This window comes from Miniopterus schreibersii (genome assembly GCF_964146895.1).
Source record: "Miniopterus schreibersii genome assembly, chromosome: 3".
Taxonomy (NCBI): domain Eukaryota; kingdom Metazoa; phylum Chordata; class Mammalia; order Chiroptera; family Miniopteridae; genus Miniopterus; species Miniopterus schreibersii.
The window spans coordinates 54,824,761-54,850,438 of NC_138103.1; the positions used below are offsets into that span (position 1 = coordinate 54,824,761).

Genomic DNA, 25,678 nt, shown 5'->3' on the forward strand with positions numbered 1-25,678 from the left:
CAGGCTCTCAGGCTCCCCCCCCGCAACACCCCTGCTCCCCTCGCCCGCTCCCCCCCGCGCTCCGATCCTGGGGGGGCCGCGCTCTCCTTCCCCCCCTCCCCACCCCCCCAGAGAGCAAGCTCCCTTCTCTCGCTTTTTTCTTCTTCCCCAAGTTGCAAAATCAGAAATGGCACAGGCGGCAGCCGGGAGCGGCGCGGGGCGCAGCGCCGGGGGCGGCGGGCATGGGCCACGGCGCGCGCACACACTCGCCCTCCGCCTCGCCCGCACCCCCGCGCGCACACACACACACTCGCGCACACACACACACACTCGCGCACACACTCGCTCACCCGCGCCAGGCGCCCGCCCGCCCGCCGGCCGCTCCGGCTACGCGCCGAGCGCGGGCTGAGCCGACATAGAGGAAGGACCGCGAGGGCGGCCGCGGCGGGGGGAAGGCGGTCGGGCCGCCGGCGCCGCGCGAGCCGCCGCCTCAGCCGCAGCGGCGAGCGCCGCGGGAGCAGCCCGGGCCCGGGCCGGAGTCCGAGCCGGAGTCGCGGCCGCCGCGGGAGCGCGAGCCCTGGTCGGGGCCGCCCGCGCCGCCGCTGTCCCGGCGGGAGCCCGCGCTGGGCTCGGGGTGGAGGGGAGCGCGGCGAGCCGAGCGCGGCGCGGGGCGCGGCTGGCGGCGGCGATCAGGGCGCGCTGGTGTCGGGGGGCCAGGTCCAGGGCCGGACGCCGCCAGCCATTCAGGAAGGCAGGGCCGGAGAGCGGGGGGCGGCCGGCGAGGAGGAGCCCGCACTTTGCTCTTTTTGTTGTGCCGGTGGCGCCGGGCTCTCGCCGCCTTCTTCTTTCGGGAGGTGACGAGAGGGGAGAAAAAGACGAGATAATTCACGCCGGCGACGAATTCACAGCGAAACAGAAAAAACAAAAATCAGAAGAAAAAGAATTGCAAAAAAAAAAAAAAAAAAAAAAAAGCGAGCGAGAGAGACATCCAAAGTAGGTCGAATAAATAATCCTCTTCTTTCCTTTCTTGCTCCTTCGTCTGCTTCTTCTGCTATAGCACACAGAGCTCGTTAAGGAAACCCTGGAGGTCGCCCAAAAATGTTCTTTTTTTAGGATTTTAAATAAGTGCTCTTCAGCCGGGAACCAACACCCTCCCTCCAAAAAAAAATCATAGATGTATAAAATAACGATAAGAAGACTGCGGCCGGGCGCCTCCGCCTCCTGCCTTTTTTTAAGTTGAGCCCTCTCTCCTCTGCGGGATCGAGCGGAAAGGCCGGGAGGAGGGAGCGGAGCGGAGCGCGCGGGGAACAACTAATAGGGACTGTGAGAGAGAGAAAGGAGCGCGGGAGCGGGGACGGGAGAGCGGGAGGCTGCGAGGAGCAGAGGAGGAGGGGAGAGGGGGAGAGGGAGAGAGACCCCGAAATTGAATGCGTTTAAACGGGAGGACTCGCGGAGCGACGTTTCCGAAAGGGGGATCTGCGCGAATGTCTGTATATAGTGAACTTTGACACTACTATTGAAACTGACACGTTTCTATGGAGATCGCTGCCTTATATGGAGCTCGTGTCAAGGAGCCAGGAGAAGGGCTGCTGGCAACTGATAATCAAAGGCGACTGACTGGTCAGAGCCCCGAATGGGGGGGGGGGGAGAAAATGGGAGGCTAAGGTTAGCCATGCCTCCCGCACGCCATTGGTTGGAGAGCCCCTCCCCCTCCTCTTTTTCTTTCTCCCCCCCCCCCCCCTCTACCTACTGACGGGGATGGTGAGGGGAGGAGAGAAAGTGAGGGAGGGGGTGTGCTTCTGACAAGCGCAATTTACATTGAGATCGCCCTGCGCTGCTATTTACTCTGAGACCTGATTAGTATGGGTCGTCTGTGGTCACACTCACTCACACACACACTCACACACACACACACACACGCTCTCACACTGGAACACCAGAGGGGGGAAGGGATGGCGAGGGGGAGAATGCCTTGCCATGTGCAAATTAGAAGGAAATTATGTTGATTTCTTCTGAAAAGTTTTTAAAATTAGGTTGTATGAGCTTGAAGAGAGTGTCATCGAAAATGTTAGGAATTTTTAAAATGGGAATTTAACTCTCACCGTCTTAATGATTCGTGAAATACACTGGGTTTGGATTGTTTTCTTCTTTCACATAGAAGCAGATTTCAAGAGTGGATTGTGCTTATTTTATATCCTTTTAAGAAACGAGGTAGATAGGGACTCCCTGTTTAGGGCTCCTTAAGTATAACTTGGTTTTAAAGGTTTAATGACGACCAGACACTCGTGGAATTTGCAGCTATTTCCCGAAATCAACCTGAATTCAACGGTTTCTATTGATCCCAGAGTTGATTTTAAAAATAAACTTTACAATCAATTTGATTTTTCTTTCTTCTTTCTTTTCCCCCTCTTTGATATCCTCAGGCTGTCCCAAACTCCAAACGACGCTCCAATAATTTTATTAAGAAAACAGTAGTAAGTCCTCATATTGTTGGGAGAGGGGTGGGGAGGTTAGTGCGGCGGAGCCAGAGTCCCGGAAAGAGGAAAGGGGCGAGTGAACGAGAAGGGGAGAAGATGAGAGAAATGGGGGGAGAGTGGGAGTGGGGGAGGGGGAGAGAGAGAGAGAGAGAGAGAGAGAGAGAGAGAGAGAGAGAGAGAGAGAGAGGGAGGGAGGGAGGGAGGGAGGGAGAGAGAGAGAGATTCCCGAAGGCGATTGGTCGCGGGAGGAGGGGCGGGCGGGAGGAGCGGGTCGGGCCGCGGGGCCTGCGGAAATCGCTGGCTCCGGCTGCCACCTAGCGGACGGGAGCCGCGCCCCGGAGCTGCACAGCCAGGTCCTTCTTCCTCTCCGCAGGCAGCCTGTGCCTTTTCTCCAAATGAAGACAACACTTTGAAAATTCTTTCAATGGATTTTTTTTTTTTTTACTTGAAAGATCGTACTGGGGGAAAATGATACTTCTATTAGTTACATATTCTCCAATCGCACACTCGCACCCCCCCTCGGTTTGGGATCGCTCCCCTAGGCAGGCTCTGGCGGGCGCAGAGCGGCGCGGAGTGACAAAGCCGCCGCCGCTGCCGCCGCCGCCACCGCCGCCGGGGGTGGGACCGCGCTCGCCCGCCCGCCCCTCTACTCGGGAGAGCGTAAAAGTTTGTCTCGGCTCCAGCATCCCGAGCCTCAACAGGCCCTCAGATAAAGGTGGGAGTAAATGGCCACGCTGTATTGACAGAGGTAGGGTGTGCTTTTTAATACCCGTTCTCACTTTAAATTTCACCAGGGAGGGGTTTGGGAAGCGCTGCGCTTTGGGGGTGCGTTTTGCGCTTTCCAGGCTCTCCAGCCTGCAAGTGGGGAGTTGGCGACCGCTTGGTGAGGAACAACTATTTTAAAGAGCAGAATAAAGGCTTTTGCGTGCCTGCCCCACAGCCCCTCCAGCGCGAATGACGGAGAGACAGTCAATGCGCTCTGCGAGCCGCGGCCCATTGTACGCGGCTGGTGGAAAGGAGGCGACGGGGGCCAGCAGGGGCTCCTCGCCCTGTCCCTCTCCCTCTCCCCAAATAAACGCACTCACGTCTCCTGGTCAGTTAAAAGGTGAAACGAACACGACAAAAAAAAAAAAAAAAAAAAGAGAGAGAGAGAGAGAGAACAAGAACCAGCTTTCTCTATATACATTCTAAATTTTACTCCCCATACAGTGCAGAGACAGCAGGCGAGGGCACGAGAGGCAGCGGGCAGAGAGGGAGACAGAGGAGGAATGCGAACGAGGAGAGAGCCGGGCGCGTGGAAGCGGAGGCGAGAGCGAGCGCCAGGGACTCGAGGGTCCGCTGCACGCCGGGTCCTCAGGCCCAGCCGCCCTCGGACCTTGGACTGTGAGTCGTGGGCACCGGAAGCGAGACTCCGCCAAGTCCTGCCCATCAGGCAAGTAACGCAACGATTATTGTTTCTTTTGAACTCGGGGTCGCCGCGCCGGCAGGCCAGGAGGCAGCCCCGGCTCCAGTGGCCTCCGTAGGCCGGGGCCGGGGTCCGGGCGGCCGGGGCGGGACCGGGAGAACTTTCCGCCGGGCCGCTCGGGAGCTGCCCTCACGCGGCCTCCGTCCGGCTGCGCGGAGGCGGGGAGAGCGGGCGCGGCGCCGCCGCGGAGCTGAGGATCTTGCAGCCGAGCGTTAGTCCAAATTCAAAACAGGTCTCCCCCCTGCTCCACCCTCTACCCCCCACCCCCCAACCGAGGGGAAACAGCGACAGGGCCTCCAGAGCAGGGGCGAGGGACGGGGGACAGGGGACCGGCAGATTTTGCGCCCCGCCGCTGCGGAGCTCGAGCCGCGGTGGAGCCGGGGGCAGAGTCGCGCGGGCCCGGCCCTGTGGCCCGCACGCTGCCGGGCTGCGGTCGGGGCCTGGCGAGCTCGGCTCTGGCCGCCCACCTGCGGGCGCCGTTAGTAACGGGATCCCCTAACGTAACACGATCGATGGCTGCCTGTTTGATGTGGGCGATAGTGTCAGCGGATTAAAAGGGACACCAAGCCGCTCTCCCCAGCAGAGAGCCCGCGGCGGCGCGGCGGCGGTGAGAGCGCGCGATCCGCAGCCCCGCAGCCCCGCCAGCCTCCGCGCCCGGAGCTGGAGGGCGGAGGGCCGGGAGGGGGTCACCTCGCGGGGGTGGGGACCGAGGGGGCGTGTGTGAAAGGAAGAGCCTGAATTAAACCTACGACAGCGCTCTCTTCCGCGCAGGGCAGGGGCGCGCGTTTGCGTCAGAGGGCGCGCGGGGCGGGCGCGGGGCGGGCGCGCGGGGGGCGGGGGCAGCCGACTCCGAGCGTCTCCCCCCGGCTTGGTGGGCGCGGGAACGAGGCGGCGGAGCAGGGTTGGCCTCGGTGCGGCCGCGGAGGCTGGGGGCGAGGCTTGGCGCGAGAAGGAGCTGAAACTTGACGGGAGCGGCGGCGCGCACCCGCCCTCACTGCGGGCCCCTCCTGCCAGCCCCGCACTGAACTTCCAAATTTGGAAGAGGCCCTTGGGATCCCGCGTGACCCTAGGGATGCGGAGACGCGCTGCCCCCCTCCCGAAGGAAGGGAGGGAGGGGCACACAGCCCGGGCCCGGGGCCCGGAGGGTGGATGCTGGGGTGGCGGTGCTCGGAGCAGTGCAAACCCTCGGCTTTTCCGAGCAGGGGAACAAATGCACCAACTTTGTCGCGAAACGGGGCAGGAAGAAACCTAAGCTTTTGGAGGAGAGGCGCTGTCCCCTTCGGGGACTCGTTCGGCCCAAGCGGCACTCGGGGCTCAGTTTCTCTTCCCGACCCTGTGCTCCTTGACCCCGTCTTCTCACCCGCGGAGCGCCCCCACCGGTGCTCGCAACCCCACCAGCAAAATGGCTTCCGCCGAGGGTTTGGGGTCCTGGGGACTCCTGGGGGCTCTGGCTTAGTCTCTACGAGGCTTTCATTTGTTACTGGTTCAACCCGGAGCACTGGTCCTAGGGCCTGTGCTCCCTGCGCTCAATCGGGGGATGATGATACTCTTGTTCGGTAGGGCACCTAATAGAAAAGTGGTCATGTTTTGCGGAAGCATGTAGGTCCCCCAATTGTGCAGTTCCACACACGCGTCCAGGCACACAGCTGCCGCAGCAGAAAGCAGAAAACGCAGTTGCAATTTCCCTCCCATCTTTCACCCGTCCTCTCTTCAAATCTGTCTCCCTTTTTGCACAAGTGAGACTTTGAACTGAATCTCTCAGCCTGTGGACTTGGCTGTTGGACCCAGACCGCTGTGGCCCTTTCCTCAGCGCCCTGCTCGAGAACGCCAGCCCTGCGGCCGTGTCTGCTCGGCCCTCTCCAGGGCCTCTCCTGGTGAGGCCGGGTTAGGGACCGGAAAAGCCTCGCGAGGGCCTGGACTCCTGGGCCTCCTTTCTCACGTCTTCCTCTGCCTTATTCTTCCCTGCAGGCCAGTTCAGTGCACAGTCTCCAGTGTGGTCCACCAAAGAAATGAAGAGAAGGAATCCCTCTCTTCCGAGAGAGGAATCAGGCTTATAATGCCCCTTTTGGATTGCTAGAGTCGTGGCCTGCCCTTAATCACCTTATAAAAGACCTTCCACACAACCCTTGATCTCTCCTAGCCAGACAGCCAGTAAACAGTTGTGACCTGGTGGGAGGAGAGAAGCAGAGATCTGTGGCTGCACGTACAGGGTCGACTTGCATTCCAGGCCCCAGAGTCTGGATCTAAGCAGAGGACTAGTCTTCCAACTGAGGACTATCCCCCTCCCCAATATCTTTCTTTTGAAGAATGCTGAACCATTCTTTGCTAATCCTATGACCTCTTTGATATTGGTATTTTGCTTTCCCCAAACTCACTGGGTCATTCATTTTGGCTTTTTGGTAAATTACACTGAACAAAGGTGTCCTTGTAAAAACGTTTTCTAAATCTAGTTCAAGAGCCCTGAGACCCAACAAATGACCAGATATGTGTAGAAAATTCTCTCCCATACCTCTTCCCTACCCTCTAAATCATTAAAAATGGTATTATTCTGTTTAGTGAGACCACAGAACAGAAATAACCCTGTTTTATCAAGCCCATCTGGAGAGATGAACATGCCTGCAATCACTGGGAGAAAGGTCAGTTATTCTGATCTTACTGCAGACCTTTCCCAAAGAGCTTATTTTAAAGGTGCCGAATCAATTAGTCTCCCTTGGCATGAGATTAAGGCTGGGAAGGACGCAGTTGAAGATGTATTTAACATGGTCTTGCATAGATATTTTGAAGAAAAGGGAGGAGAGACCCACTGGAATGCCTGCCTAATGTTTTGAACTTATTAAAAACCAAACAAAAACAAACAAACAAAAGCCTGGCCTATGTCAGAAACTCCCCTCCCAAAAGATTGAACTCAGTCTGTGGCTTCCCAGCAGTAAAAAGTTCTGTTCTTTGACAACATGAAAACAAGGGTGGAAAGGCCAAGTTGGGAGTGGCTTTTGCCTCGCTGCTTGCGCTCAAGCAGTTCACATAGGTGAACCCGGGATCCAGCAGACTCCCATACTCACTGTCACTCTGGTAGCCTGGGTATTTCTTCTTTGACACCCAGAGATAGGTGCTTCACTTTAGAAGAGGTTTAGCTTTCTATCACGAACCGGCCATTTAAAGCGCATGTTTTGGAAGACAGAGATAAGGGAAGCACTTTGGTTTTCTGCTTGGGCCCCAAGTCACAAGGCCCAGGAGTAGCCATGGGAGGATGTCAGGAGAGCGAGTATTGACCTCTGGATGCAGAACGAGCCTTTTATAGGAAGAAGAGTGACAATCATTCCTAGCACATCAGTGAAAGGGGGAGGGCAGATACTTACTTTTTGTAAAAACCAAGTCATAGCTAGCTAAATGCATTTATGCAAAAAAGAAAGAAGCAACTGGAGACTTTTATGTTATAAAACGTATTTTAAATGCCCAACTTGAGTGAAGAAAGACTGCAAGCCTCTTCCCAAAGAAAAGGGGTTGGATTCGGATGAAAAGTTTTGGGTTTGAAATGAGTTTGAGGCTTGTTAAAGTACCCTGACAATACCATCAACTACACTATATAATCATTTTCCTTAATAATTACCTGTCAGAACACAGATTTCTTTTACTACAGGATTAGCCCATCAGAAGTAGATTTGAGTCGGACCTTCATCGATTAAGGACTGCTCAAATATGTCTGAGTTTTTAATGTCACTTTCTTCACTGCCTATAAAATAAACTAGTGGGAAAGTACTGGCTCACAGAGCCAGCAGATCTGTTGGTAACTACCGTCATGCTTCACTTGTATCTACCTATCAGAAAGTTGATCTAAATAATAAACCTAACGTTTCCTTCTAAACTGTCAGTGGAAAGATATGTTTATTACAGTGTCCTCCATCAGTCTCCACTGGCCAGGAGAGAGGGGATTTAGGTAAAGTTTAGATGTGCAAGGATGACTGTAGTACACCCCTGAAACAAACCCCACGGAGCAGTAAATAATTGGGCCCTCTGTTACGCTATGCATATTTCATTTACCCATTTCAGAAGTGGATAATAAACGTAGCCCATCTATGGGAGGAGTTAATGAGGTATTCCAAATGCATGATCTAACAAAACTCCAGGACAGTTCTATGTTTTATTGTTAACCGTTTGCATGAAATCTTCTGAAGCTGAAAAGAAAAAGGAAAGGGCTTTTGTGTCAGTTGATCCTTGGCTAGTCTAGGGCTCAGGTTGGTGTGAAAGGGACAAGGAGGTCACTTGAAATCTCCTTTTATCTACTCTTATTTTCTCTCTGGATCAGCAACTTTGAATAGACATCTTCTAATCGCTCTTAATGGAAAGAAACTATGGGAGCAACGAAACTGCCTTTAGAAGTGAATGCATGTGTGTGGACAGCTAGCTAAGTCTGCGTAGACGACATCTCCACGCACACGTGCTTAGAGCTTTTTGGGGGTGCATGATGTCTATGTAAATGTCTCCCACACATTCGGTGGGCTGTGGATCGGGAGGGTTCTGTCTGCCCTTATACACAGTATGCACACACGCACCCATATCAGGAGTCCCTACCAAGTCTAGGTGATGCTTTCAGCTGGCCCTTCCTTCAGCTTTTTCTTACCCTCGCTCTCGGGATGCTTCTAGAAAAGCAGCAAATAATTGAGAACACGATGGACAGCCTTTTAGTGAAGACATCTTATTTCAACTGGAAGCCACACTGACGGAAGGGTTTCTCTTCAAGGGTAGAGATTGTGTGACAGGTGGGAGGTGATGGGGTGAGACGAGACTATTACTTTCAAGTTCTCCCCAACATTTTTTCTTTTGGGTCTTTCTTGGAATCGATTTGGTTAAAACACAATATGTAAGTGGAAAACAAGAGTCTGACATTAGGCAACTTAAAAGTTTTTCTTACTACAGATTTATATCTCCAAATCTTTGAAGCTGAGCAATTGATTACAATTTGTTTTGAAATTAGAATTATTTTAGTAAAGTCTCATATGCTGACTAAAATACCACCTAAGTTGTCTTCTTTAGGTGTTATATTTACTTCAAAAAGGAGAAACAGCCCTCGGGTGGTTAAGTATGAATGGCTAGCCAGAAAAGGACATTTGATTTCTAGGACTGAAAGCACTGGGCTTTACCTCCTGAGAAGCGCCCCCCCCCCCAAGCCCTATGTTCTTCTAAGTAAAATTCGAATTGCTCCCAGAGCCTGGGACACTTAGCTATAAATTCCTGTCAGGGAATACTTGGTTACCAGGGCTACAGGTCCCCATCTCAACCTGCCAGCCTTCCCACCCCCTGCTGCAGATGCTGAGACCCGCGGCTGTCTGGGCTGGGACCTTGAGCCCCCCCCCCCCCCCCACCAGAGATCACAGTTCCAAAGTTCGAGGTTGGGTGGGAGAGGATTAATCCCTTTTAACTTCTCTCCTTCCCTCCCTCCATTCTGAAAACCTACGGATAGTTTCCCGGGGTTTCCTGGTGAATAGGAGGTAGGAGCCGCCCTGTCCAATAAAGATTAAATTAAGTAGAAGAATCCCAGCCGCTGGATATTTGGAAGCTCCGATGGGACATCAAACCAACGTTTAACACATTTTTTCCACTCACTGTGCACAAATCTTGGACCCGTTGGGCTTAACTTTAGAAAAGAAAGGAGAGAAAAAGATAGGAAAGAAGGAAGGGAAAAAGAAAAAATATAAACCAAAACAAAGAAAAAAGTCACAGAGAAACTCCAGTTTCAAGGGGAGCAAGTGGCCTTGTGCTCAGAGAGGCTGAAGGCAAAAGCTCGGCTTCCTGACCTTTCTAGCCTTTTCTCTCCCTGAACCACTCCAAGAATTGGAGGCCCCTCTTCCAGCTGAGGGCTTGGGATTTTGCTGTTTTGGCTGGTTTTGAACCTTCGTTTATCCTTTAGGGACAGTTTCATGGCCTAGGATCAGAAGGGGTGTGCAGGAGGAGAGGTGCACTCAGAGCCCAGTCACCTCCTCTCTGCTTTTTTTTTTTTTTTTTTTAAACTAAGGTTTTGGTTGCGGGAACTGACCAGTTTCCTTTAGCTACTGCCCAGCAGGAGAAACAATGGCTTTCTCTGTCAGCTGCATTCAGCCTGCTGGACACTGACCTTGAAGCTGAGGCGGGGCCAGACGCTTCCTCCCCTGGGGAACCAGCCCAACCCCAAAATATTGGCCTCTCAGCTCCCACCTGCTCCACTGGTCCCAGGGCACAGTCCGGAGGGGCAAAAGGCAAATCCCTTTGTGGCAATGGCTCCTCCGTGCAAATACAACACTGAATAAATTAACCTCAAACCAGCTAGTTGGGGTGTAGTAGTTTAGCAGGACTAATTGCAGACAATGGAGCTGAAATGACTTTTCCAATTAGCTGCTGGTTGGAGTTTAGTTGGAGGAACTGTCAGCTTCAACGATGGGTAATTGCTTTATTGCTCACAAAACTATCATCTATTTAGAACATATGTGCTAATTACTCTGGATGGGCGTCGAAAAAGAGACCATAAATCTAATAGCACTTAAAAAAGTCTTTGGTGCTTGTAAGCAACCCCAGCCCCTGCGCGGTCTTGGGCCCAGGTTGGCGTGATGGATGGCTGTCTTTCAGAGAGGCGACGGTTTGGACTGGAGGCGGGCTGGGATGCTCTGGTCAAATCGCCTGTGCAGGAGAGGGAGCGACCAGCGCAGGCTGTGCCCAGGCGATAAATCACTGTCGTCAAAACCAGTCCCCTCTTTAGCCCTGCACCTTTTTTTTTTTCTTTTCATTTTTGCAAAAGATTACTTCAGAAATCTTTTAATTGGATTATGCTGGGAAATTAATCTCCTTTAGCCTTGGCTAAATTTGCGGCCACTGTCGGGAGGAGAGCGGAAAAAGCTGTAAGCACGTGTGTGTAGAGATGTGACCCTGTGCAAACTTCGCTAGCTGTCCCCACGCATGTGTGCACTTCTGGGTCACTGCCGCGAGGGCCGCGTCCTCTGGTTCCTTTCCCCCTCGGCCCTCCAGGGTCTCGCAGCTGTGTGCGACAGCCGTGCCCCAAGTCCTGGGGACTGAGGGGGGGTGAGAAAGGAGGGAAGACACATCTGGGCGGAAGGCCGCGGCGGTCCCCGGTGATCCCCTTTGTCTTCAACGCCACGCTTCCGTCCCGGTTCCCTAGCTCCATACGCAGCCTCCCCACGGCACCGCGCCTTCCTCCACACGGGGTTCTGGGGGCCAGGTACCGGGGAAGCGGGGGCTGGACGGCGGGAAGAGGAAGGAGGGTGTGTCGCTGGAGGGCTGCCAGGTAAACTCCTGCTGTGCTCTCTGCCTCCCGCACCCCCAGCCCCCTTCTGTGCAAAAGCCCCGGGTCCGCTCTCGGTGTTTCCCCCACACGCTGTGGAGTCACCTCCCCTGGACAGGTGCAGCGCGTGAGGCCTGGGAGCCAGGGAGGCCCCCACCCCGGCGCGCCCGTTCCCGCAGCGCGGGCGCGGGCCTTCGCAGCCTGGCGCAGGGTCCTCGGCGCGGCCCCGCGCGGCTCGGGCCGCTGGGCAGAGGCTGCCCGCCGGGTCCCCCCGGCCGCGCACCTCGGCGGGGGATGGAACATCTGCCTGAAACGGGATATCTACTTTTGCAGCTCAATTTAGCTCCTAATAGCAGCCCTCCGAGGTGTGGTTAATTGATGGGGATAAAGGCGTAATGACTTGTCGGGGAGACGCCAGTGATCCTTTGATATACTTTTAAAAGAACGCCAACCACCCCAAACCCTGGCGAGTCGCTGCTGGGTGGGAGGGCGGGAGGAGGCCCCGGAGGCAGGAAAAGCCGCCCTCGTGCAGTTTCCTTCTAGGGGCGCCAGGGAGGGGTGAGCCCTGGCTCTCGGGGCCGCGGCCCCTGGGAACCGCCAGGGCGCGCAGCTCCGGCCGCCGGGGTGGTCGCGCGGTGACAGGGAGCCGGGCGCTGCGAGGACCCGGCGAGCTCGGCAGCGCAGGTGACCCGCCCGAGAGGCGGGGAGGAGCCCGGAGCCGGGCGAGCGCCGCCCTTCCCGGGGCTCGGTCATCCCAGCAGCCCTTCCCTCGCGCGGGGCCGGGTGCCCACGGGACTGGTGCCTCCGGCTGCCCTCCCCCCAGCCAGAGCTCCCCCTCGGCCGGGGTGAGCGGAACGGTCAAGTGGCCGAGCTCGGCGGCAACTCGCGGGGTTCCGCTGAAGGGACAGCCTCAGAGGAACCCCAGCGCTAGGACGGACGCAGGCGCTGGTGTGTGTGCGTGCGAGCGTGCGTGTGTGTGAGTGTGTGTGTGTGAGTGTGTGTGTGAGTGAGTGTGTGTGTGTGAGTGTGTGTGAGGGTGTGTGTGAGTGTGTGCGAGCGTGCGTGTGAGTGTGTGCGAGTGTGTGTGTGTGTGTGAGTGTGTGTGAGTGAATGTGTATGTGAGTGTGTGAGGGTGTGTGTGAGTGTGTGTGAGTGTGTGTGTGAGTGAATGTGTGTGTGAGGGTGTGTGTGTGTGTGTGTGTGTGAGGGTGTGTGTGTGTGTGTGCGAGTGTGTGTGTGTGTGTAAGTGTGTGTGTGAGTGTGTGAGGGTGTGTGTGTGAGGGTGTGTGTGTGAGGGTGTGTGTGTGGCCCCGAGCCGCAGAGCCTGAGCCCAGCAGCCCCTGAGCACGTGGCGGTGTTTTGCGGGTCAGCCCAGAGCCCGGGGCAGAGCGTCCTGAGATCTGCAGGGTCGCGCCGCGGGTCAGAGCGGCCTGCGCACCACGCGCGGACTCCCCTTCGGTCCGCCACTGCTGGGCGCCTTCCCCTTTTCTCGCCTGATTTCCCTTTGCTCAGTTCTAGTGTAGTCTCCAGAGGGCCAAAGTGGTGTATTACGCGGCTCAAGCCCCCAACTCAGGGTCACACAAGCACTAAAATGAAAAAAAAAATAAAAAAATCAGATCGCCCTTCCTATTTGCAAAGGGGGCCCCCTCCGGGTACAGGCGGTGGTGTCCCGGGCAGGTTATGCGAGCACCTCGTTTTCGCGTTGAGAGGGGGTCACCTTGATGCTTCCGCCCGGAGCTCCCTCTGGAAACCGGAGGAGGAATGACTCGTCACAGGCCGTATTTACTGTATTGAGAGATCGCAGGTGTTTGGGCGGCTGCCCTTCTCTGCCCTCCTCCCTGGGCCCACATAACAGGGACGAGAGTCCCAAGAAACTTAATCTCCCCAAACCCTCTTGTGGGGAAGGCGCGCGTTGTCACGGGGCGACGCTTTGGGGTCAAGGACTTGAAGAAATGCAATTAAGGGTCCCAGCCCGCAGCGCAGGGCCGCCTCGGGGGCCGTGTCCTTCCACCCTCCCGTCCGACCTCGTCTCGGGTGGTTCTCCCTCTGCGAGGCCGAGGGAGTCCGCACTCACTGCCGCTTAGCCGTGGAGCCCCCGTGACCCCCACGGCCCCAGCCAGGGGGCCCTGCAAGGCCGTGTCAGGGACGGGGTCAGGGACACGGTCCCGGGTCCAGGCCGAGCTCTGCCGAGCGGCTCCGGCTCAGGGGCTCCAGGCCGGGATGCCGTCCGTGACCTGGCGGCAGGTCCCCGAGGCTTTCTGGAGGCCTGCGGTCTTCCAGCCGCCGGGGCCCCGAGGTGCCGGTGGCAGCCCCTGGTCCCCTGAGCGCTGGGATCAGCGTGGTCCCGGGCGCCGCGGGGGGGGGGGGAGTGGCGGGGGAGGGAGTGGCGGGGGGGGCACCGTCCCTTCTGCAGCAGGGGCCCCACTCCCGGGCTTCTCTTCCTGTCCTCACCCCACAGGGGCGCTTTCTCTCCAAAGGACTCTGCGCCCTGCGAATCGGGCTGCCGGGTAAGGGCCCCGGGGCCCCGCCACTCCTTCCCTCGAGGCCCGGGAACCCGACCCCGGGCTGGGTGCGGGCGCGAGCAGCTGCGGGAGGCCAGGCCCACATCTGGGCGCGAGGCCTGGTTCTCCCGGTGGCCTGCGGGCCTCGACGCGCGGGTGGCGCCGGGCGCAGGGAGGGGCCGGGGCGCGGGTGGGCGCGCGGGGACCTGGTCGGACGGCGGGAGCTGTGCTCGGGAGCGGTGCTCGGTGCGCTGAAGGCCGCACCCCGCGAGCGACCGCAGCGGCCAAGGCCCAGGCCTGCGCCGGGGGAGGTTCAAGAAAGGAGCGGGGCGCGACCGGGGGGTGGCGCACGCTCCCCGAACCCCGCGCCCTCGGCCCGGGTCGGCGCTGGCAGTTGACTCCCCTGAGGTCGGCGCCGCAGACCTCTTCGGCAGGGGCCGGGGTGTGTGTGTGTGTGTGTGTGGGGGGGGGGCTCTGCCCGACGCTGTCAGGTTCAGGGACCCGCCGTCGAAGGAGCGACCTTGCTCGGCCGCCCCCTCCCCTCCCGGCGCCGCCCCCGGTCGGCCCAGCCTCGGGCGGCGGGGCGGCTGCGGGCCCAGAGGGGTCGTTGGCCTGGCCTGGGGCGCGGCTGGAAGCCTCAACCCGGGGTTTCTAGTGTAAGGAGGAGCTTGGGCTGGAGAAGCTGGAAAGTCAGTGGGAGGCGACTGTGGCCGGAGGCGGTTTTGAAAACATCCGTCTGCAAAGCGAGAACAGCCCTGGGAAACTGCTGTGTAGTTCATTTAAAAAAGAGTTTGGGAGAAGAGTTTTCCTAGAGATTGTTTTGTAATCTCTCACATGAGAAGGCTGGTATGTGTCTCACCAGCAGCGCGCTGAACCCTATCTGCCTTCAGACAGGGACTGAGCAGCGGAAACACCACCGCCCTCCGGCCAAACTCGTGAGGACTGATTGCGGGGGAACTGCTGCTCCAGATGTTGCACTAGAGGCGCTGCAAGTGTGAGCAGGTAACGTGGAGAAGAGTGACACTGTTAACAGAAAGCATCTAATTAACAATGACTTCATTTGATTGGAAGGATGAAAAAGCCTTTTTAAATCAATCCAGATTCACTGGCCTGAGCTCAGCCAGTTTATGAACATGGAGCCTGACTGGGGTCTGCTTTCTCTCAAAGATGTCATCCTAGGGGTAATGGCGTAGGTGAAGTCATTTGGTTACACTGTGGAAACTTTTATAGTGCCTTCCTTGGGAATTGAATTCAGTGCTTCTTCATTTTATTAGGAACAGACTGACTCCATCAACTGTGCTCTCCCTGTTTAGAGGCAGGACTGCTTGAAGCAATTAGGTTCACCAATTAGCATAGTTTTACTGACCCCAGCAGCAGCACCGCTTCTTAGATTATCCATTTCTTCAAAGTCAGGGAAAAGCTGGAGCACAACATGCTTACCAGGTGTCCAGGTTGGGGAAATAAGCCCACAAGCAGGGTAGCACAGCAGCGCAAAAAGCTTTCTAATAGTCCCCAAGTGTTTGTTTCAGCAAATTCAGGTGGATTTTTCTCCCCTTTTCCGATTCTGGATCCCATAATGACCTCCTTACTTTGATATGGCCTTTAAAGCCTCTCCCCTTTGGTTGTATTTTGGCAGAATGGCTTTTGAGGAGGTGAATTTCCCCCTTTCCTTTCTGCCTGCCGGCGTGCTAATGAGTGGAGAAAGTTTGGAAGGTGTACCTGCAAGACGTTGCTGCCGTCTGTCCACTGCCGCCTCAGTCATTCGGTGGCCAACATCTTAGAAAACGCGTAGGGCCCAGAGCAGGCTGGGAAAGCAGGGGCTTTGCTCTTGCCACTGTCCTGGGTAGTGAAGGGATTGCGTTTACCTCGCTATTTAGTCTCTCTCTCTCCCCTAAAATATACATTCCTCTGTAAGATTTCACTAGATTAAATTGCTGACAGTTCATCAGTAGCAGCAACAGTGTAATATCCCTAACCTTATTAAATCAATAAATACTAGATCCACGCATTGAATTAAAAATGCAGCAGCATGGCCAGGCATTGCAATCCTGTGGCCATGGACCTCAGAATCGAAGATGCCACTCAGAAATTGACTAGTTATTTATTTAACCTTCTTGTTGGGTTTTGGGTCTGTGATTAGATATTCAAGGTTAACATTCCAGGGACAAGTTTTGCTTGTTTATTTCTTTAAAATCCTTTCCTTTCACTAACTCCTCACACTTAACCATGAAAACGATGCGTACATTTAACAGTAGTAATATACTGTGACTTTATAGTTTTTGTCATTAGTTTTCGTCTAGGGAATATAGTTCCATTCAGAATATATTACTCTCATAAGACATACTCAGGTGCATAAATTTCTCCATAAGCACCAATAAGTTTAGATGCATATGTTTTTGTATATGTATAAATAAATATACTCAGTGTGAATGTATGGCTGCACATTGATTATAAGTTTATTTTTAAAAAAGAAACCCCATTTAAATTTATCTTTCAGCACTGTCAACTACAATTAGCCGAAGTGCTATTTATCATTTTAAAACAAGCTATTTATTTATAATCAGATTTGCTTATTGAAGTTTGTTCCTCAAGAGATGAAATTAAAATGCTCAAGTCTCTAAACTTAATACAGTACTTAGGAAGTTACACACATCTTAAGTGCTTACATTTTACATGTAAAAAAAAGAGACAAAACCTCAAATGTGGATTACCAGGAATTGGTCAGTTAAGTTGTAGATTAGTAGGCAAATTTACAGCTAGTCCCTACTGAAAACTGGGACTGTGCTTAACACCTGGAAGTTTAACAGAAAAAGTGATATTACTCTAGCCGGATATTTGTTCATACTGATTAATGATGCTAATTGTTTAAAAACATTCACCCCCTATTGATGCCAGCAAGCGTATAAGGTACTGAATTCTGAAGATACAGTCATTGGGCCTTGGGTTTGCCACACTGTGAAAGAAAAAAAATCTTTACTTGACGAAATAGGCAATCAACTGAAATCTATCCTTCTTAAATAAACGGATTCCTCGGTATTTTCCCAGCGTTGGTGTAAGTTGTTGTCTGTGATGTCCCCCAGGGCTCTTTCCCCTGCTCTCTGATTTGGTATATAAAAGCAGCTCTGAATGATGGATTACTGTGTCATTGCAGCCTGCGAAGGATTAATTTGTTTCATTGATTTCTCTTTAGGCAGATTGCCAGAATTTGCTGCTTCCCACCTTTCCTTAAGACTTCTAGAAGTAATAGACAGTAATAGCCTAAGACAAATCAGCTCCTTCTCGTAAAAGTACAATCATGAAACCAGGAGTCCTCCGAAAGCTATGTCAAACTTTTTATTGGCATACTGGGAGAGCAATTAATAGGCTACTTTATTTGTCTTAGAAATATTTTTAATTGAAAAATTTCCTTGACAGGGTGACTTAAAACACATTATATTAATAGCTCTTAAGTAAACATTTATAATGTTTACCCTATAAAAATTTTCTCTACTTTGTAAGGAACCTGTTTGACTCAGGATTAAAAATGTGTTGTCTGTGTAAATTGACAAATACTTTTCTTTCTATGCCAGGTTTTAGGATCGAATAACGTATCAATGTTACTTTAAGTCAATTTATCTAAAATATTTATAGGATTACTTGACCCAAAGAATTTTCACAAACTTTGGACAAGGGCAGAGAGTATTAGAGCATAGAAATGGAGTTGTGTAATTGTTTAAAGAAAAAAATAACTTTTTTCTAATTAAAAACTTATTATCTGCTCATAATGGAGAATTTTCAAAAGTTAAAAATGACATTTTGCATATTTTCTCTAAGCCTTTTTCCTCCAAGCAATTATATGTTTTTATATATTATATATTTATAAAAATATGTAGGTACCACTTTTTATTCTGCTTTTTTCCAGTTGGTGTAGTAAAATGAAAATTTTCCCATATAATGAAAATGATTATTAAAGTAATTTATATTGACTGGATAATGTTTTAACATATATACTTTAATTAATTATTATTCTACTATTGGAGAATTAGATTTTTAATTTTCCACTATAAACAAAGTTATGATGAATAACATTTTAAATAAATCTTTAATCATCCCTGTGGTTATTTCCTTACGATATATTATTAGAATAGAAATTACTTGGACTGAGGGTATAGACTGTTTTTTTAAGGTTCTTAATATTGATTGCCAAATTGTTTTCCAGGAAGATTTTTCTGCTTTATACCAGTACCGTTTAAAAAATTTCTCTGTGGAGGCAGCATCCTAGTCATGCTACGTGAGCAGATGAAACAGAACAGCAGTCTTTTCCTTGCGTTCTGAGAGCAGTGGTAGTATTTTGCATATACTTAGTCTCTCAGAAGTATTTTCCCAGTGCAGATGTAAAATAGGCTGGTTATACAAATCTATTTGTTTCCCTTCTGTAGTGCTGAAAATTATATTGATTTAATGATCTCAAGTTATACTTTTTATGCAATTAGTTGTGTAGTAAAAACTAATATTGTCATGTGCTAATGTCTTTTTCCCTCTATTGTGCTATGGTAGGAGTCCATGCAATATCAGCAAGTTTATGCTTTTCCTGTGCTTTGCTGAAAGGAAAAAGGAACATCTGTTTCCATTATATATCTGCATCATAATGATAACAATTAAATAGCTATTATGGTAGTATACAGTAAATACAGTTTGCTGAATGACCTATACTTGCTTGTTGGAAAACTTCAGAGATTTCAGAGGCACTTAGTTTTACAGGTAGTTTCATGTAGAGGTTTGCAAAAGCCTTTGCTTACTTCAGGTAAATCATTGCAGTTTCTTTTTGTCTCGGTAGAAAAAAACAAAGAACCTGATGATTGAATACTAGGTTCTCAGATGTTACTCTTGAATATATTTCTCTTAGGCATGTTTAGAGTACATATTATTAATATTTCTCTCAATATTCTTTTTTTTTTTAACATTTAAAAAAATTATTGATTTAAGAGAGAGGAAGGGGGGAGGGAGAGAAACCTTGACTTGTTCCACTTATTTATACACTGATTAGTTGATCCTTGTATGTGTCCTGACCAGGGATTGAACCCACAACCTTTGCGTATTGGGAGGATGCTCTAACCAACTGAACGATCTGGCCAGAGCCTCTCTTAATATTCTTAAATGAGTAAATCATGGTACTAATGATACAGTTTATTTTGTGTTTTGTGCTATTTGTGTACTGTTTGTATTTTACTAAGCTGAAGATTGGGTATATATATGTATATATATATATATATATATATATATACATATAACATATGTGTGTGTGTATATACATACAGCCTATTTCACTCTTTTTCCCCTTATGTTGCGGGGCACAGTAATATTTACCTTTCAGACTCAGCAGGAGAATGTTTGAAACTACACACTATTTCTATTGACCTTTAAAATTCCAGAGAAATGTTTTGGTTAAAGATGTTTTGGTGCTTACTTAAAAAAATGATTATAAAGTATTTAAAACAAAATATCATACGTATAACTCCCTGTACTCCAAACTCAATTTGACAAATAAAATGATACCAGCCCAGTTGAAACTTTTCCTGAAAAGATGATCATCATCCTAAATTTGATGATTATAATCCTTTTTGCCTTGTAAGTACTTTTTTTAGAAATTTGGCATGAGTGACTTGTCCTTTTAAATGACTGGGTATGTTTCTCTGCTTTATTGTCCTTACCTGTGAAGGTGGAGATAGGTCTGCGTGTTTTCTGATGGCCTCCTAGCCACAATTTAAAGAAGTTTTTTATTACCTCTTGTTTTCCGTATGAGACAATAAGACAAAACAAACATAAGGTGGAGGCCCAGAGAAGTTAAGTAACTTGCCCAAAACAGTAGAGTAGATCTCAGAGCTGGGAGTAAAACTCAGTTCTCCTGACTTCCATTCAAGCAGCCTTTTTCTTCAGTTCACATTGTCTTCTTTTGCTTCCTAGCTGACTGACCACTGCTCTAGACTGTGATGAAAGACTCTCCACACCCAGGCTTGTGTGATTTTGTGATTGTGCATGCAGGAAATGTTTGCCTCTTAGAATATCTTTTCTGTGGGTAAAAACATTGGACCCATCTCAGCCTGGAAGTTACTTATAGAAGAACACTGTGCGTCCTGCAGAGCCTGCGGGTCCCTTCTGTGTTTTCTGGACCTTCCTGGAAAGAACGATAGTTTGGGTGTAATGAGGCTTCTGATAGGCACCTTGCCTTACAGTTAATTTTCTGGTCTCTTCATTGTAACTGGACCAGGAAAAGAGAGTTGGGTACAAATGTCCCTTTATGTGTACATGCATCTAAATTTCAATATATTTTGGCAGTCAGGACTTTAACAAATTACTCTTTTTTTTCCTTTTTTTTTTTTTTAATATGGCTTATTCTATGGTCAAATCACAAACCACTTTCTATTTGAAAATGAGTTTGTTTTTTGTTTCTTCTTAGCAGCCAACTTACCAGAGCACTAAAGTGAAAGTAGCACAAATAGAATAATGTAGAAGCACATTTTAAAAATCTCTTTGGAGAAAAACCTGATTCTAAAACTGGCAACTTAGAGTTACATGCGTGTACGTTCTCTTTCAGGTTTTGCACTCTAACAAATTTAATTCATTCTTAAGTGAGATGAGTAAGCTTGACTCATGATATTCACATAGTACCATGCCTCTTCTATGAAAAAATAGCATTATAACTAGATGTGGAGTTATGTATCTTATTGTAAAACCACCTTTTCCGAAATCTGTTGCTTTAAGACCAAAAAGTTGGTTTAATAAATTATTTGCTTCCTTCTGTAAATACATACTTGGAACCTTGTAATAGTAGAATCATTTTTCTTTAGGGCAGATGAAGCTACTAATAGTGGCTTTGCCAGTGCTATAAATATTCTCAGGGTAGTGGTGTTTTAACAAGCAAACCAGATAACGTTTTTTTTTCTGAGTGTTTTAGGTCAGTTATCTTATGTGTTCAGCAGCTTTTAGTAAGAAAATTTCCCTAGCATATTAGGTTGAGGAAGAGAGATCCAATGTAATTAGATACCAGCATTCAGCCTAAATTTTATTTAGCCTAAGTTATTGGTTTATTTGCTCACACTAATATGATTTCTTTCATTTCTATAGAATTTTTATCTGGAGGAAAAGGTGTGTGTGTGTGTAAATATTTCAAAAGGTAATTCTTGTCTAGTTGATAGTTCTGGTGAACATCTGTAATATGTAAAGTAAGGAATTTTCTGCACTGGTTAAATTGCCCCATGTTGCTCTAGCAAGTTTATAAAATTCACAAGAAAAGGTGTGGGTAAAGGAAACTAGCCCCTGACTAACCTGTTTTCCCCCTGGTCACAATATGAATCTGTACCACGGTGGTGAGAATATGGAATCTTAACCACCAAGTCAGCAACACGAAGCCACGATCCCAGTGAGGCACAAGATGTGTAGGCCAGACGCAGTCCACACGTGTTCCCTCGCTCTCTTAGTTATAATAGCTCTCTGTAGCAAGGTTAGGCGGTGTTCACAGAAACAACAGTGTGGTAAAAAGTTATTTTTTTTTTACCATTTAGAATACTAGGATTAAAGGTCATTAAATATCTGCACTTTTTCTACTCCGTTCTTAATGACTTCACTTTAGACCAAATTGAGATTATTTCAAAGCTAACATTGGCTGTATATTTCCTATTGACACAACCATTACATAGTTTCCGGCTGTGACTTCAGAATTTGTCTATGGTAAGAGGCATAGAGTTTTCTTCTGTTAATGTTAGATTTGCATACTTTGAATTCCCAGCTCATTAGGATTATTTCCCGTAATTCTTAGGAGAATTATGTTACTGTTGTGCTTATTGTTGTTGGGGTATAGATGATTACCCCTATTTATTGAGCTCTTATCATGCTTAAGGTATGTGAGGTAGATAAAAGCATAGTCCCTGCCTTCAGGGGGATAATAATTGGTATGGAGTGTTGTTTTTTTTTGGCCAATAATTTAATAGATTATATTTTCTTAATGTAATGTATTTGTGTTATTTATTAATATTAGTATATTAGTACTTTGAGAAAAAAAGAAAATATATTTTGTTTTTGTTACTGTTCTTTACCTTTTGAAAAAAATTCCTAGAATTATAATTCAGGGTCAGTCAAAATGATATTATATTATTTTTAATAAGTACCTTGAATAAATAGAATATGGCTTTTGCTAGCTTTAGATCAGTTTTTTAAAAAATATAAGATGTAAGAATTTTCTTAATACAGTAAGTTATTTTAAATTCAGTATGCCAATCTAATTATTTCTCTGCAAAAAAATTAAAAATAATTGCATACAATGTTTTGTAAAAGCAGACTTTATGTTGCTTATTTAACAAGAAGTAGGTTCATTTTTTTTTTTTTTTTCTTTACAATTCAACCAACAAAGTCTATTTGAATTAAAGTTAGGAATTATATTAAGTATGAAGGCAAAACATATTTTCATAAATACTTAGAAAAACACCTATGATTGGTCTTGACCCCACATTACTTTGATACTAATATTATTGAATTTAATATAGTGTTGAACATGTTTTTACAGTTCACCAAAGAGTAAAAGATGCTCTGTCACAAGAAGTGGGTTGTTGATATATTTTCCAACAGATTTAACCAATGTAGATAGCTGTTTACATAAAAATGTTAACAAAAACACTGCCATTCTCTTTATAATATTTGCAGTCTTCTTGGACTTAATTAGTTTCTTCTATTTTATGTGTAGATGTAGATATAAATTTTAGTTTATATGTACTGTTGCAGTTAGCAGTGGAAATATAATTTGTACCTTTTGTAGAGTGTTTGTATCATATAACAAGGTCCTTTTGAATTTTGGTAACCAACTGGGTTTTGCATTATTTATACATTTCTCAAAATAAGTATATAAATTCCAAAATAAATCCCTTTTCAATTAGTTACACTTTTGAGAGGTATATTTTAAATTCATAAGATTTATATTTAAAAAGAGGCAAAACCCTCCCACAGCACATCAGTAATACCTGGTAGAAGGTTACAGTGGATTATGCCATACTATTAGAGTTAATCTGATGTCAGTCTATGTTGTAAAGGTAGTTTTTTGGACTGGCTAGAGCTTAAGGATCTGAGGAAATAAAGGAGTGGTATTATAAGAACTTTGAAAGTCACATTCTAACTGATGCCTATGACAGAGCCCAAAGTCACCAATATCCTATTTGTATTTCAGTTTCAATATTAATAAGTTTAAATGTGCTTTGAGTTTTGGCAAATGGTTTAAGAATTTTGAAAGCCCTGCATTTTATAGTAAGGAAATAGCCAAAGGCAATATTTTGTTCTCATGTAAGCTTGCCTAGTTATTGTGCTACTCCAGCAAAGTGTATAATTTTGTTAACTAGTGTCACCCCAATAAATTCAATAAAAAGGAAAAAATGAATTTTACCCCCCCTCCTCCTCCCTCCCTCCCTCCCTCCCTCCCTCCCTCCCTCCCTCCCTCCCTCCCTCCCTCCCTCCCTCCCTTCCTTCCTTCCTTCCTTCCTTCCTTCCTTCCTGTTAATCCTCACCCAAGAATAGAGGGAGGGAGGGGAGGAGAGAGAGAGGAGGGCGAAGAGAGAGAGACAGAGAGGGAGATTGTTGTAAGAGAGACACAGCGATTGGTTGCCTCCCCCACGCTTTGACCATGGTCCGGGGATTGAACCTGCAACCCAGGTATATGCCCTTGACCGGGAATCGAACCCGAGACCTTTTGGCCTGAAGACTGACACTCTAACCACTGGGCCACACCAGCCAGACTCTTTCTTTTTTGGGTGAACATTACTTTTTATGTAACTATTAAAACCCTATTACCATCATTGTATGTTAAGCACATCTCATATTATTTAATTTATTCATGTAAAATTTCCATTTTACTGATGAAGAATTTGAGGCTCAAACACTGTTAAGTTTTTTGCTTAAGTCACAGAACTGATGAGTAAGAGAGCAAGGATTTGAACCAAAGTGTGTCACTCCAGAGCCCATTCCTGACCTATGATGATTTCATTTCTCCTTATCAAGTAACATATTACACTACCTTATGATTTCATCATAGGTCAAATTGTGTTCTCACAGGTACATACAAATTCATAGAGCAATACTCTTACAAAACAAAGGAACATCTACATAATTTCATGTTATTCTCATGTTCCAGTATGTATAGGATGATAACATTCTCCAGGTTTTGATTATGTGGTGCTGTATGTGCAAAAGACACGATCTTTATGAGAGGGTTTTTTGGCACTAGGTTGGCTTAGTTATTAGATAACACTTTTGTTACCAGATTGAAAAATTAACAACAAGAAATTTTATTATTTCTGATTTGCAATCTTTCTTCCAAATGTTTTTATCTTTAGTGGCTTTCAGGGGAAAAAATCATGGTTTCCCTTAGTTGGTATATTATTTTGCTAGGGCTGCTGTAACAATAACACAAATGGGGTAGCTTGAGCAACAGAAATTTATTGTCTGGTAGTACAAAAATCAAGGTGTTGGCAAGGTTGATTCCTTTTGAGGGTTGTGAGGGTGAGGATTTATTTCATGCCTCTCTCCTAGCTTGTGGTGATTTGCTGGCGATCTTTGGTGGTCCTGGCTTGTAGATGTATCACCCTGACACCTGCCTTCATCTTCATGTGGTGCCCTCTCTGTGTGTATCTGTCGCTGTGTTCAAATTTCCCGTTTTTAAGGATACCGGTCATAATGGATTAGAGCTCATCCTAATGACCTCATCTTATCTTGACCATTTGCAAAGACCCTATTTCTAAATAAGGTCACATTCACAGTGTTAGGATTTCAACATCTTTTTTGGGGACACAATTCAACCCATCTATTACCTTAGGCACTTTTCCCCTAAGGTAATCCATTTGGAAACACTTTAGTAGTGGTTATTTACATAATTTTGCAGTTCATCAAATCATCAGTATAATTATATGCACATATATCTATAACTGACTCATGTCTGCCTATTTATTTTACAATAGGACTGGTTTTGTTCTAGTATTCTTATAAAAATTGTAGGAAGAACAAAAATGGAGAACTATTCAAGAAGGCCTTCAATAAAAGATGATTGGATATCATACTGTGTGAGGGAAATCATGAGCTATTGGCATTGCATATACAAAATTGGTATCGCTGGTGGTATGAAGAAGTTGGGATACAGGTAGGCATTCAGGGCAAGAGGATGTTGCAGAAGCAAAAAGGACATGAGTGTAGGTCCTGATGTAGCAATGAGTATTTTATGGATAAGATAATGGGTTGTGGTTCTACATGAAGGCTTCGGGGCCAGTTATGCTATCAAGGAATCCTGGCCCTGGCCCTTTAGGGTTAATGCCAGGTTTAGCTAAGTTTCAAGGAATTGCTCTAGGATATTTAAAAAAATATCATGTAAAAAAGTTGAAATATATCAGTAACAAGAAGAAAAACATGACCTGTTACCCCATTACCCAGAGCTAGTCATTATTAATATTTTGGCATCTTGATGTAATTCCTATGCAATTCTTGCCATGATTTTTTATTGAGATTGTTTTGCATAAACAGTTTTCTAAAACACTTTAGAGTCTATATGTTCTCTAAATATATATCTAAGTTTGAGATACATTGGGTAACAGACCTAATGGTCATTAGTGATGAATTGGGTCATCATAATTACATAAGCCATTAGGTCAAACCAGCTTTGCCTCATGCGATTTGGTCCTTGCTGTCAGTCTTGTCCTTCCTCCCATCTTCCCCACTGCTATGAAGATCTTTTCAATTATCAGGTCATTCTCCTGGCTTACCTCCTTTAGTTAGGAAAGGGGTCCAGCTTTTTAGTATAAAAAGACATTTCTGTGATATTTCTTATGCCTTTTTCTTCTCATCTGCTGGTTTCCCAAAAGTTTCTTGAAGTTCTCAGAATCTCGTGTACCCTTTTGCAGCTCTATAATTTCCCCCCCTCTTCTCTCCACTAAGAATGCCCTTTCTGTATTTGTCCAGCAGCCACTGGTTCTTTACTGCTCAT

General features: G+C 47.9%; 1 long non-coding RNA gene across 11 annotated transcripts in view; it reads left to right on the forward strand.

Annotated features, from left to right (window-relative positions):
- Positions 1-65: 65 nt before the first annotated feature.
- The window catches only part of LOC308555171, a 110,009-nt gene continuing 84,396 nt past the window's right edge, over positions 66-25,678 (forward strand). For 2 of the 11 annotated variants that reach the window (XR_013998499.1, XR_013998500.1), the window contains exons 1-3: positions 2,819-3,204; positions 3,666-3,888; positions 14,580-14,691. This is a non-coding gene — a long non-coding RNA (uncharacterized lncRNA). Of the gene's footprint in view, positions 973-2,818; positions 3,205-3,448; positions 3,562-3,665; positions 3,893-14,579; positions 14,692-25,678 lie in introns of those variants that run through there. The other 9 variants (XR_013998497.1, XR_013998498.1, XR_013998501.1 and 6 more) reach the window with 9 other exon arrangements.